The sequence below is a fragment of the Micromesistius poutassou genome (genome assembly GCF_964030765.1).
Source record: "Micromesistius poutassou genome assembly, chromosome: 23".
Lineage (NCBI taxonomy): Eukaryota > Metazoa > Chordata > Actinopteri > Gadiformes > Gadidae > Micromesistius > Micromesistius poutassou.
In genome coordinates, this window is record NC_140293.1 from 1,078,912 (window position 1) to 1,094,598 (window position 15,687).

Below are 15,687 nucleotides of genomic sequence, written 5' to 3' on the forward strand. Positions count from 1 at the left end.
GGGAACGCTGAGCTGATGGGAGAAACGGGAGGAATGACATGAGTCTGGAACATTGGCGGGGCTCGGAGTACGTCTTGGAACCAGGAGATAAGCGCGCCGTCTATTCCTGCTTCCGCAGAGTTACTCATCCTAACGCCTTTCTTTTTTAAAAATGAACTGTTTGGGGTTCTTCAGTGTGCGTGTGTGTGTGTGTGTGTGTTTGTGAGTGTGTGTGTGTGTGTGTGTGTGTGTGTGTGTGTGTGTGTGCGTTTGTGTGTGAGGGTGTGCGTTTGTGTGTGTGTGTGTGTGTGTGTGTGTGTGTGTGTGTGCACGTGCGAGCGTGCACGTGCGTGCATGTGTATCTCTGTCGGTGTAATCATGTATTTTGTCCAGTTTTGTGGCAAGAATTGAACTTGTGTTTTGGGACATTGCTATTCCACTATTCCGGGACTAATGAACAAATCACGTCGGCAACCGCTTAAATCACATTCATATAAGTGAAATATTAAAAAAAAGTTCAGTTGTGCAGCATGGGTGTCGAACAGCATGATTGAAAACCGCATTGCAAAGGAGCCAAGGTGGCCAACCTGGAGGTAGGACATGCATGATGCTTTGTGAAACCATGTGACCAAATATTATTATGTTCTGTCGTGTGACTGACATGGGCTGTTTCATTCTCAAACCGTACTGCAGAGAGAGAGAGAGAGAGAGGTAGAGAAGGCAGTAAGGGGGGGTGGGATGGGTAGGAAGAGAGAGCTGGAGAGTAGGAGGCAGTGATAACAGCGGAGTTACAGTCCATCATGCTTATTCCATCTGTAATTAGAAACTGTCAGAAGAGATGGTGATGCACAGGGGAGGGATAGATCGACCAAGAGATTGGGAGGGAGGGAGGTTGATGGAGAGAGAAACGGGGAGAGGGAAGGAGAGAGTGAGGAAAAGGAGAGAGAGAGTGAGATAGAGAGAGAGACGACAGACAGATGATGAGATAAGGGTTGGATGGAGGCTGGGGGGGTCTAGAATTACACAAATAGACAAAAAATCCATAATTCTCACTCTGTTAGTATAAGGGCGATATAGAGATAGAGGGAGAGGGACGGCAGGGGACAGGATGGGGATGGAGAAAGAGAGGGAGGGGAGGACAATAACAGAGTCGGGAGAAAACCCCGTCATTGAATGGCAGAGAAGTGAATGGAAAAGAGGAAAAACTGAAAAACAATGAAAAGAGGGACAGCGTTACAAGCTACCAAGAAGAGAGAGCGGGAGCGGGAGAGAGCATATGAACATTCGATATTCAAAATCCGACTGATAAAGGTTTGCTGAAAGCGCTTGACCAACGGCCTGTTCATTTATTCATGTGTTGCCTCATTGTGCCAAAAGTTTAGAGAGTAGCACTTTCGCATAATTTCGTCTGGAAGAAGACGACTGGAAGAAGAAAAACTACAAAGGTCTCCAGTGGATGACACACTTTAGAGTTCGGGCTCCGCGCTCAGGGGAGGATGTTTAAACAGCCAGCAACTCCATTAAAATAAACCAAGGCACTCTCTCTGTGTGTCTCGTAACACACAATATAATACACTACCCACACAACATCTACATAGTATGTACTCATATTTACTACATACATTGAATAAATCCATATGAATAAACATACATAATATACATTACACTATTACACTATTGAGATATATGTATGTATATATATATATATATATATATATATATATATATATATAATGTGTGTATATTTAGATTTAGGCATAATATACTGTATATGTGATACATAATGCATATGGGTTTCATACATATGTATGAAATGAAGTATTGTATCCTACATACATTATATACAGTATATAAAATGCATAACATCATTTCCTGAAGGGGATGACTAAAGTACATCTTATCTTACACAAACATATGTACATGTATGTATATAAACCTGCATCCCGCACATCCCACACATAAAATAGTTGGTTGGCATTGTAAGATGTTAGTTTACCGAACTAACCAGGCATGCACTTATCACTGCTAGCAGAGAACCGTCCGCGGCTACCTAGAAAGGGAGAGGAGAGTATATTATATTGTGTCGTAATAGAAGCCTTCATCTACGGTTAGTTTTCAACCTTACAGGGACCCCTACCCTGGTTGCTGCTTTGACCCCTTGTGATCATCGCCACGGTAACTAGCACGGTAGCCAGTTGCTATGAGTGAAATTCAAAGCGACTCTGCTCATGCAGATGAAATTTATAGATTTATAGAATTGATAGAAGTTTATATAAGCCTTCTAGATAATTCTGGGACAGTCACTGACTGTCCATTGTCCCTGTAAAACAAATTTATAAATGAGTCGCGATTACCATGTGTACCTTGTGTGTAAAAAAAAATAAACACATAGATATATATATATATATATAAATAATTGCAATATAAATCATGCATATTTATACAGTATATGTCAATAATAATATTTAATATGCATGTGTAAAAAACAAATAAAATAAACTAGAAAATGCCAGACAATCTCGGCGCTCGGGCAATAGTTGAAATGAATAAATAAAATGTTTAATTATATTCACTGAAGAAAATCAATACCAGGCCTATTTACGTTTCTGCCTGACCTGACAGAGAAAGGGAGATTCAAAATGATTGTATCAAGCACCTTCTCTCGCTCTCAAGCACACACACACACACACCACACACACACACACACACACACACACACACACACACACACACACACACACACACACACACACACACACACACACACGGGTTCTGCCACTGGCTCACACACATAATCACACACACAAAATGATTTACATTTTGATTGATACCTTGATACCCTATATGAATGTATGTAGTTGTTTATGCCCTGTGGACACCATAACATGTTCTGTTATATGCACACATACCTCCTATGTTGCCTATTTATTTTATGCATGAACATTAACATATTTACAGATCATAACACTCTTACAACGCCCAAATTGTTTGCTTCTTCGTTACCGTGATAGGGATAGGGTGCAAGAATTTATCCCTTCCTGTCCACTCATACGTATCGACATGGTTCCAAGTGAGTAGGATTGTATGAAAGTAAGTGTCGTCGTCGTCTTGGTCGTCTGTTCTCCTTTCCTTTGGTAAAGGTTGTCCCAGCGCTCCCTTACGCTAGCGGACATAAAAGATGCACTGAAGCACCTTTCCTTAGCATTTACAGAATTCAAACAGCGCCAAGTGACCTCGAAGCTTAACCCTCTCCCCGGCTGGGCCTCGCATAGCCTCTGAAGTTATGCCCTGTCCTTTCCCAAGAATATCAGAGGAATTTAGGGGATTCATTTATAATGGAGTTTCACTCTCTCAAATAAGTGTGAAAGAGTGTAGCGAACGGCAGTTTGCAGATGAGGGGGATCATGATGAATGGATGTGCATTATCTAAAGATCCTTTTTTTTGTAGATTTTCAGGTTGTTTTCCTCTTTGATAACTAAAATAGTCACTCTCTCTCTCTCTCTCTCTCTCTCTCTCTCTCTCTCTCTCTCTCTCTCTCTCTCTCTCTCTCTCGAGAAAGTCGGTATCCAAAGCTAAACTGCACACCTTCATGTTATCAAAAGCAACCTATATTCAAGTGCCACAGCGTAAGTAAACACTGGCTTGCAGCACCGACTTCTATCGAGATGAATGATGATCAAAACATACAACCGATGCAGACGATAGTTAGGTCTATAAATGTAGTTTATCGCTGTGACTGCGTGTGAGAACATCAGTGGGCTGCTACCACCGCCATGTCCTAAACATATACTATACTATACTATACTACTGTCAATGATGACAATGACAAAGATACAGTTGTGATTGGCTACAAACTTAGTGTCACGTTTTTTGGGGCAAAAACAGAATACCTACCGACACAATTAAGGCCAGTACGGACCACCGTATTCGTTAGTAAGAGAGCGGTGAGGAGGGGCCGGTTATTAGTTGGTTGCAACCTGTAACCTTAAAGGTGCCATGACATGCCACCAGGCGTGGTGTCATTAGCCGTTACAAGCCGTTTTGAAAAATCGGTCTGTTATGACATCACGCCTGGTGGCATGTCATGGGACCTTTAACCCTTTGTTGACAATTCTCAACACTTGACAGAGTAAAGACTAGGGGTCCTGGAAATGCAGTCCTGGGAGTACGGTCCTGAAACTGCAGCCTCCAGTATCAAAGGAGCATCCTATTGGATGTTGGGGGGGGCCCTCTGTGAAGTGGGTGTGTCATGGAGTACGGGCATCCTGTAGTACTGTGTACCGGGACCTACTCTGTAAAGACGAAAGACGACAGTATTTATAATTCATAATTTAATTAAGTTATAGACGTGACTCGTTGCCAGTAGCGTTTCATTGAATTGCGCCCCGGGCGAGACCCCCTCTGTGCGCCCCCCCCCCCCCGATTACGGGCGGGGGGGGGGGGGGGGGGGGGGGGGTTGATCGATAATAGAAAACCCGCTCCGCCCGTACCTAAAACCGCCACTGCTCGTTGCGTCACCCCTAGAGATTTGATAGTTACACAGCTGATAAAATTTATTTCAACAAGGCCCGTTTATTTGACCCAAGTCATTAATTCATTTTATGAATCAATGAAAGAGTCATTGTCCTCGTCGCACCCAGCGCCAAACAGAAGGGCTCGAGGCGGTGACGGCTGAGAAGGGAGAGGACCTCAGTGAAGCTGTTTACGGGACAATTATTAATTAAATGTGCATTTTCAATCAAATGTGCTCGAGTGGAATGAACAATGGCGTTCTGCCATGCTTTTCAGCTCATGTCTCGGCTGTCTATTGAATTCTGATCTCATGGAGCTGTGAAGGAATGCGTTTTAAACAGATTGACAGGTAGCTAGAGTGTATATTTATTATTTATGTTGTTGAGTGCACTGATCACGACAAGATGCATATTTATAAGGGATAAAGAACAGAGAACCAACTTAATTATGAAGACAGTATGTGGAATGTAATCCAATTATCACAATCATAAACCATACTAATGAGGGGGTGAGTTCCAGAAGAGTCTAGTATGCTCTTAAATTAGGATATTTTTCAAAGTACCTTGCAATGAGGATAGCTATCACAGGAACCAAAAACCAATTATTTCAGAGGTTGTTATATAATATGTTCATGTTCATGAATAAAGAACAGGAAATATGTGTGTATGTCACCGAAAATGTAACGATGGCCATAGGCTATAAACAAGCCCATGTATGCGTCTATATTCCTCAACTAAGGGCTGTCCTGGTAATCAGGAACAGGATCCAGGGTTATTAAAAGTGTGCATACATTAAGTCTCTTCTCTGAAGCAGAGTGAGCCATGCATACAGTTTTTGACCATTGAACTCCCAATAGGAGAGCTTTGTGAAAATAGAAAATCTTCACATGGAGAGTTCTACGGCCCCCGAACAAGGACATGTGTGCTTTGGTAACATTGTAAAAACTACAATAGAAATAGACTATAATAGAACAACTATAATCTCTATAATATAAAGTGGTACCATATGGTAAAAGGACACCCTGCTCAACTTAGCTCCCACCATACAACCAATCCAACTATATTGGTGATATAAAACATCCAAGCCCTAACATCCAAACATCCAAAACATACCTCACCAATGAAAAAAAACAATGAATAAATCTTAAAAAAATACAACATGCTCAGCTGGGATTACGTGATAAAATATGCAAATATGTGTTTAATGTACAAAGCCATCCACAATCTGACATCCCCTCCACTCAAAAATTTGGTACAAGTTCTAACGTCTGCATACCACTCAACAAGAGGTGCAGCAAGAGGGGACTGCATCATCCCACTCAGGAAAAGTCCGTTTGGTCAATCCACATTCTCACACAAAGCAGCACAGGAACGGAACACCATTCCAGCTCACATTAGGGAATTGGATTCACATCCGTCTTTTAAATTCCACCTGAAAAAATGGTTCATACACAATCAGATATGTGACCATTAAAACTTTTAGGCTCAGTGATTATATCACACTTAGAGCGTGACTTCCCTTGTTGCCGCCTGCTTCCATTTTGCCACCTTGCTGTGTGTGTGTGTGTGTGTGTGTGTGTGTGTGTGTGTGTGTGGGGGGGGGGGGGGGATATTAATCCATTGTCTTCATTGTGATAATTCTGTTTTCTATTTTAACATTGTACATGTATTGTAGTTCACTTATATATATATATATATATATATATATATACACATATATATATATATATATATATATATATACACATATATATATATATATACATATATATATTGTTACGATACGTTTAGCTCTAGATTGCTTATGGTGAGGGTCAGTACTGACATCACACAGAGGGGGCGCTGTGGAGGTGCTCGTTAGCGCTAAGTGGCAACAGCTGAGGTGGCAGGTGAGTCTGGGGAAGTGAGGCTCTGGGTCAGGAGTGTCTGCAGGTGAGACTCCAGAGGTCTCACACAGAGGACGCACGGTTTGGGTTTGAGACGCCGCTACGAGGGAACTACTTTTGGTCATAAACACGGCGGCGTGTGTCACGGAGAGAGGGCCGTACTGCCTACGGTGGCTGTGGACCAGGGGTGAGTACCTCGCACCCCCTACATAGGTACGACTGCGCCCACCCAGGGAACGCTTATAGGAACACACCCCAAGTCCACCGCACCACGTAGGGGCAGACTTTAGGGTACGGGCTGACTACCCGGAAGAATGACGAGTCCGCTAGGTCAGTGCGTAACAATATATATACCGTCTAGCCCCCCCCCCAAATAAATAAATATATATATATATATATATATATGTACTGTGTGTGTGTGTGTGTGTGTGTGTGTGTGTGTGTGTGTGAACCTTTTTTTTTCCACACTTATTTCATTCATAGGGCAGATAAGATAATGATCATTTCTTTACATGTATAGAGTATAGTAATGATATTTCTTGAAACGTTACATTTCTCCCATAGGGGCTGGGGGGGTTCCGAACAGAAATGCAGCTGGTGACTAATACAATATAATGTAGGTTATTTCATTACCAGGAAAGAGTCTAGCCCATTTAAATTCCCTCGAAACACCCAAAGGCCCTCAAAAGCGCCAAGATTAGTTAAAACACATTCAACATTGATATGCACCCCTCTAGAAATGATGATGTAAAACTTATTTTTGGTTCAGAAATGTCGAGATTCAAAGTATCTGTTGTTTGCTGAAACAAATACCAAAGCTTAATTCTGGTGACTGGGCTGACATAAACACACATTGTACTGTTTGGATCAAAATAACTTGGTGGGTATTCAGCATTTCGGATTCACTTCTGCAACACAGTAGTATGTCTGAAAAACATGCACGATTTAGGCCGCAATAGTACGGCAGATAACAATACACACTGTAGTGCGTATAGGATGTAGTACGCAGGGTGAAATGCAGCACTACGCTGTCTCTCAACCTTTCTCTCGACTCAACCAGTATACTACCCCGGTTCTCTAATCCAGAGTTCTCGCGGGAGCACAGTTTGAATTGGCTCAGCGAGTCACTCTGGGAATGAGTAGTATACTCATTCCCCGATTCCCCTGGATCCGAGCATTAACCAATCACATCGGTGTGTCTGATGTAGGCGGGCCAAAAGCGAGCTAAACGGATGACGACAGCGCAGCTACGGGATCAGTCAGTAAACATTGCAAGATGGCTACGGATGACCACCAGTTGTTTGAAACGGCTATGGACGCTACAATAGAAGAGTTAGACTTCTGTTCCTCTAAAAGGAGGAACAGAAGAAGGCGCTCAAGGCTTTCCTTTGAAAGAAGGACGTTTTTGCTGTTTTACCGACCGGATACGCGGAGCTAATCTATCGGTTAGCTCCGCGGGTAGCTTAGCGTATGGGGCTCTGGATACGTCACCCCATGTATTCTTCTGATTGGTCGTAGTGTTATCCAATTGAGTGCAGTGATATTTTCAAATGCACGCTTGTTGCCACCCCTCGAGTTGGGCCACTTTCATTACTCGTTGCCAGACCCTACAGCTTTCTAGATGTGGGTCTGGGTTCCCAGGCTACCAGTTTACTTCTTTTCGAAATAAACCTGGAAACCGAAAGGTGAAAGTGACAATATCTCCCCCTCTTTATCTGAACCTCTCCTCCTCTTTGCCTCCTCCTTCTCCTCCTCTCCTTTCACTCTTTGTCCGCCTCCCTCTACTTTTCCACTCTCCTTTCCCTTTGTCTCCTCCCTCTCCTCTCTCCTTTCTCTCTTTCGGTCCTATCCTCTCTTCCATATCCTCTTCCCTAACCTGTGTCTCCCCTCTTTCCGTCTCTGCTCTCTCTCTCTCTGTCCCCCCTTTATTCTCCCTGTCCCCCTCTCTCCCCTCTCCTCTCTTTCTTTGCCTCATTCCGGCTCCTCGCTTTCTTAACATGTTTCTATTCAAAACATGTGGTTCAACAAACTCACTCACATGAATAGAAAGTAGCAATCAACTCCAAAACACAGACCCCCACAGAGACACAGTTTGAGTGTCTATTTGAGAGTATGTGTCTCTATTCATCATTGTGTGTGTGTAGCTATGTGTGTGTAATGTATATAATGTGTGTTACGGATGCTAACTAAATCCAATTAGTTCTCTCCTTCCACAGATAAATCAATTCATTAATTAACTAATTAGCAGTAATTAGTGGGGCCCCAGGGCCTCATCAGCTCTCTGGAATAAACTAAGTCTCTCTTAAGCCTCTTAAGCCTCTCCTAAGTGTACTATTCACCGTTACTTTAATGTCAACTCATGACCCCTAAATTGACAACATACACAGAGAGAATACCGACAAGCCTGGCAATATTGCCAGTGCTGCAGTATCTTTAAATGAACTTCACCACCTTATTAGAGGAAGTCTAGTGTTCCCCAGCAACACTGGAGAAGTCAGAGTGTTACTAGAGTATAATTGACACATTTAGATTTCTGATAATTGCTTAAAGCAATTAAGCAATTACTTCTAATCGTCTAATTATTGAAGCTGAAATTATTTGTAGTCTGTCTAACCCTGACCTGTTCTTTAATGACTTGTCTCTTTGCTGTCCAGCCCCTACTTTCTCCTTATTGAACCGTCTCTGTACTGTCTAACCCCTACCTGCTCCTTAAGGACCTGTCTCTGTACTGTCTAACCCCTACCTGCTCCTTAATGACCCGTCTCTGTACTGTCTAGCCCCTCTCTGCTCCTTAATAGATAGATAGATAGATAGATAGATAAATAGATAGTCCTTTATTAATCCCCCTTAGGAGAAATTCACAAGTGACCAGCAGTACAGTGGGAAAAGAGTGCGAAACAAGAGTATACAAATAAATTTACCAATTTGAAATAAAATATAATAAAAAACTATTAGAATAAGATAAACATACTATATACATGTAACTGTCTGTTTGTAGGTGAATAAATATGACTATAAGTATAAATGTGCCAATGTGCAGGGTTCCTGAGGTAATGAAAAATGAAATAAATAACAAGGTTTAAACAACAATCAGTCCTGAGGTGTGGGGTTTAGTCCTTAAGTCGAGAAATGACCTGTCTCTGCACTGTTTAACCCCATCACACTCCTTAATGACCTGCCTCCGCACTGTCTAACACATTCCTGCTCCTCCGACTGTCTGAGTTCACTGTGAGTCTCTTTTCGATCGGTAAGCGTCTGCTTTGGTGCGTGTGCACATGTAAGCAACGCGACGGAAAAGAGAAACAGGGCAGTGTCGCCGTAAACAAGGCTCCCCCAACTCCCCAATCAATAACACTGACAAGGACAGGAACGGAATACAGAACCACATTCCCCCGGCACGCAGCACGCACGCACGCACGCACGGATGACTGCATGAGCCGCTCTCTCGTGGTTTCGAACAGGGAACAACGTCACAGGGTTGACCCCAGCCGGACTGACCTGCTGACGCCTGTGCACCTCGCTCCACGCGCCGACGTCCCTAAACAACGCCGTCAGCCGGTCAGCCGACGGGGCGCCCCCGGTGGCTCACCGGGTAGAGCGCGGCGTACCGTATAGGTTCAACGCCCAGCGCGGCGCCCCCCGGGGTTCGAATCCTGCCCGTGGTCCTTTGCAGCGTGTCCTCCCCTCTATCTCCCATACCTTCCTCTCTGTCTCGCTCTCACTATAATAAAGCATTAAAATGCAAAAAGAAAAAAATAAAATAAATAAATAAAGAAAGAATCCGCTGTCTTACTAACATTAACAGCACCATGAGTCAGAGCGAACACAAGCTCTGAGAGTAAAGATGATTTCCAGCTATGTAACATATAAAAGTATGCCACTGATGGTTGTTAAAGGATGAAAGGGTCCCCAAGACAAAGTTTAAACTGTTGAATCTCACATCCGTTAAACAAACCCCGTCCTTGAAGAGTGAAGCTACGCGCTTATCCAGTTCATTTAAAAAACTCCTATTAAAGGTTGTATAATCCTGTGTGATCCTATCTGCTGAGAACAGATTATTTTAATAGAGTTGAGTCATATTCTGTCAAGAGATAGCCGACAGGCAGATAGGTAGGCATGTTCTCCATGAGACATAACGGCTCCTCAGCAGAACCATCATGCGATACTGTTTTAATTAGTCTATGAACGGGATAATTAAAACCGATCCCAAATTCTGAATAGCCATTGTTAGTTCTTCCGCTCTTGGTATTCATCTTTTCACACCTTGTAATCGAATTAAGGGGAAGAAGGCTTCCTCCATTTAGACATTTCCGGAAGAAAAGTACCAAAGAACTACTAGGGATTCTGCTGTAATACCTTATCCATATATTAAACGTTTTAAATAGTGTGAAAGGGGTAGAAATATTCTTTCTCTATATCTATATCACCTTATGTCGCCTATTTTGTGCAGGTTTCAAGGTGTAGTTGCAAAGATTTTGATGGAATATCCTACGTCCATTCATAGAACCAGGAGCTGAACACTTCATTTTGAATCAGAAGTGAAAGCTTGGCTTTCAGCTAGGCTGCGCTACGTGAAGGAGGGAGGATGAGGAGGATGAGAATAAAACACCCCCTACTACAGTTGCCTCGAGACTTATTGAAATGTGGCACTGCATTCAGAATTCCTCACCGCCTATAGGCCTTGTACTTCAGCATCATGGGTAATACTGTAGAATCCTAAATCAACGTAAATATATCATAACCTTGGCTAGTGGAAACTTTGCTTTGTCACGTCTCGTCACCTTTCAGACACAACAATATCTATCCATAATGACAAATCCTTTAGTACACCATGACCAAAACATCTTTACTACCACTATCATTCCTATCCAGCTGTACTTCAGAAATGGACGTGGTCTTTGCAATGTATTTTCACGATGGGAAATATATAATATAACGCATTTATCTAAGCATTTATAAGTCGGTGAGCATGTGCAGTATGCAGTATGTGTAGTATGGGAACTATGGATTAGTTCATTTATGGGCCGTTAGGAGAAAGCCAACTCGCCAAGGCTGTTTGCAAGTGATTGCTTTCATTGTACCAAGCAAAGATACATCTATGGGAGCTGCTAAACACGTGCTTGGAATAGAATGGATGTATGGCCAACTGCCAAATTCAGAACTTGCCTGCACCGTGAGAGGGGGGCGGGGCGGAGGGGGGGGGGGGAGTTGAACAAAAATCATGGTTGATTTACATCATGACACATTAACAATTAACTTCGGGTCTTAACAGATTGGCCGAATCCTTTGTTGAAAACCAGGGATAGAAATAAATATATATATATATACTATTTGAGAGGGATGGCCAAGTGTTGAATTAGTCCTTCACAAAATAATAAATTAGGAAGCACGGCTTTTGCAGATACTTTCATCTAAACACGATATAAAGTGCCTTAGAAGTGGATCTGACAACAATCAAAGCAGATTGTTAGAGTTAAAAGTCAATGAGCTGAACGACCAATTTAGTTAGGGAACAGAAGGAATGATTTCTGAGTAGCTTAATGACAAGATTGTTGTAGTTTCTTGAAAAAAATTGCTTATTTAAATAGATCCATATTTCTTCCCATCTAATAGTGCTAAGAGCATTCGGCATCTAGTGAATAATTCAGCGAGATAATTCAAGCATTGGCACTAAAAAGTTGTAAAAAGGTTTCAGTTTGACTGTAATCAGGAATACCGTGCTTCTTTCTGTTCTTTAAATAGATCAGCCGTTTACACCATATGAGGACCGACATGAAAGCACTGTTATTATCTCCGTCATTTCCAGTGATCAGGGTTCAACCCATTTGAGTCTCAAGGTTTTAAACGCAGACAGGTCAATGGCTACGTGCTCCCTATAGGCTCATTTATGCTCTACGCTGGATAACCATACGGATACGGACGAAGCCTTCTGTCCGTACTCTGCGTACATTTCGTCCGTATTTCTGCACGTATCCTGCACGCATGCGGATGCGTACCGAAAACGGACCAAACGTTGCAGTATCACCGGCAATCGTGGGGGCAGTGTCGGGCATTGTACACAAACAACTGCCGTGAATAGCATGCACAGAGAAACAAAGTTGTTCATCGTCAATTTCTCTCATCGGAAAAACCAATAACTGGAATTCTCCGTCCACACTCCGGGATGTATTTAGTGGTCTCACTGACCACCGCCGTCTACAACGCTGCCTGCGTTTTCTGCGTCCTCAATAGATGCAGGATCAATATCTCCCCCATCGTCGCCATGTTTGTTGTTGTCGTAAACTCTTTCTCTTTTTACTTTATTGGAGTAACTTTTGAAACTGAACGACGCACTCTAGAGGATGTTTTGCTCAACGTCCATTCCAACCTTAAGGACGCGTTGATAACGTATGTCTCTATTGACGCCCGAAACGGGAGCACAACTAAGACTTAAGACAGTCATACAGTCCTCACCAGTACTTTAATGCACCTTCTCTTCATTCCACCATGCATTTAACAAGATTTTGGGTTTGAGCTAAACCTCTCCTCTGTTTCATTTATCATCCACCTCTCACTCTCACATTCTCTCTCCAAGTCGGTCTCCCCATCGCATCTCTCCCCTTATCTCCTCCTCCTCCTCCTCCTCCTCCTCCTCCTCCTCCCTCCATCCATCCCCTCAAAGCCCTTCTCCATCTCTATCTTGCGACCTTGGTGCTGCCTTCCCTGGGTCCTATTATTCTGTAGAGAGTAGAGATTTAAACACACACACACACACACACACACACACACACACACACACACACACACGTGCACACATGCACACGCACAAGGACGTCAGTTTGAAGCGTGTTATTGTGTTTTGGATTCACAGTAATGATTTCCTCTCTCGCTCTCTTTGTCTGGCTCACTCTCACTCCCTCATTAATGTTAACCTATATCACAGGTCAATCAGAGAACACCAGAATGTTGTGTGTGTCTGTGTGTGTGTGTGTGTATGGGAAAGAGAGTGTGTGGGTAGGAAAGAAAGGAAGTGGGAGGATGAGAGAACTATCCCAACGTGTTGAAAGAAGGCAAAAGCCGATGAACGGAAACAGAGTGAGAGAGCGAGGTAGAGATGGGCAAGGGAGCGAGAGTGAGAGAGCGGGGATGGAGAAAACAAAGAAGATGATATAGCGATACGCAGAGAGGTGCAGTTGATCCTCCCTATCCTCCTCCTCCCTCTCCTCTTCCTCCCTCTTCCTCCTCCTCTCACAGTGTTTAACTGCCTCTCATTGGCACAGACATACATTGGGATAGTTCTCTCATCCTCCCACTTCCTTTCATATTCACCATGACATCTATAAAGAGAGCCTCTGTGCCTACAATTTAGACTTAAAAAGTGCTAGAGAAACAGTTTTTTTCCAATATCATTAAAACCAATACTAATAATGCCAAAACCCTATTTGCAACTGTTGACAGACTGACCAAGCCCCCAACACAAATTCCACCTGACCTTTGAGTGACCATGAGTTTGCAGCATTTTATACTGATAAAATTGAAGGCATCAGACGCGCCATCAATGACTCCACTTTAAAAAATGCTGGACTACCACCATGACATGGTGGCATGTGGAGTGACATGTGGAGTCCCACAAGGTTCGCTCTTAGGACCCTCTCTATTCAACATCTACATGCTCCCACTAGGACAAATCATGCAAAATAACAATATTGACCATCACTGCTATGCTGATGATAAATCTATGCAAATCTATGTATCTCTATCACTGACTATCAGCCCATAGATCTGTTGTGCCAGTGCATTGAGCAAGTCAAAGACTGGATGTGCCAAAATTTCCATAAACTAAATGACAAAACCGAGATAATTGTATTTGGTGCTGAAACCGAAAGGCTTAAAGTTACCCAACACCTTCACTCTCTGTCCCTGAAAACCTAAAAGCCAGAAATCTAGGGGTTATCATGGATTCAGATTTACATTTCGACAGTCACATCAAATCAGTTACAAAATCTGCATATTATCACCTTAAAAACGTAGCAAGACTTAGAGGGCTCATGTCTACCGAAGACTTACAAACACTACATGCCTTTATCACTAGCAAGCTTGATTACTGCAATGGTCTCCCAAAAAAAACTCTAAGGCAACTACAGCTTGTTCAGAATGCTGCTGCTAGAGTTTTGTGAAAAAAAATGTGAACATATTACACCAATTCTTAAATCATTACATTGGCTCCCTGTATGTCAGAGAATTGATTTTAAAATCATGTTGCTAACCTATAAATCCCTACATGGTTTAGGGCCCAAATATTTAACTGATATGCTTCCACTACATAAGCCTTCTAGGCCACTAAGATCCTCTGAGACCAATCTGTTAATTATCCCAGGAGTCAACACTAAACATGGGGAAGCAGGATTTAGTTACTATGCAACAAATAGCTGGAATAAACTCCCTGAGGATTTAAGACTTGCCCCAACTCTGACAGCTTTTAAAACAAGACTGAAGACAATGCTTCTATTTTTTATTTTATTAGTAACTTTGCCTTTATTTTCTCACTTTCTAAAATGCATTTTAGAATTTTTTTTTAACTTTGCCTTTATTTTCTATCTATTTTACTTTTTACTTATCTATTATTTTCTTTTATTGTATGACAATGTTTATATGTGAAGCACTTTGAGTCTGCCTTGTGTATGAAAAGTGCTATATAAATAAAGTTGCCTTGCCTTGTAAACCCCGTCGGTAGCTAAAGCTTGAAGCTCGTCAGCTAAAGTCAACTTCGGTGAAGAAGGGCCTGCAATGGCAGGAAACAATCTGGAACCGAGAAGGGTGAGACACACTCCACTCTGATGGCAGGGCTGACACCTGCTGTTCACAGGATCCTCTCATCCGCTGAGGAAAATGCATTTACATTCATGCCATGGATTGTGTGTTCTTTGTTGTGGTTTCCCTTTCCGTCTTTTCTACTCTTCCTCCTCCTCCACGTCGTATTTGTCGCGAAGAAAGAGGTCACCCCGTCTCCGGGGTGACCTCTGAAAGTCGCCAGACAACAGCATCACCAGGGGCCGTAGTGGAGGTCAGGAGGCACCGCGTCAGGGTGCTCTCTGGGGGTCAGGGTGCTCTGTGTGGGGGTCAGGGTGCTCTGGGGGTCAGGGTGCTCTGTGGGGGTCAGGGTGCTCTGGGGGTCAGGGTGCTCTCTGGGGGTCAGGGTGCTCTGTGGGGGTCAGGGTGCTCTGGGGGTCAGGGTGCTCTGTGTGGGGGTCAGGGTGCTCTGGGGGTCAGGGTGCTCTGGGGGTCAGGGTGCTCTGTCTGGGGGTCAGGGTGCTCTGGGGGTCAGGGTGCT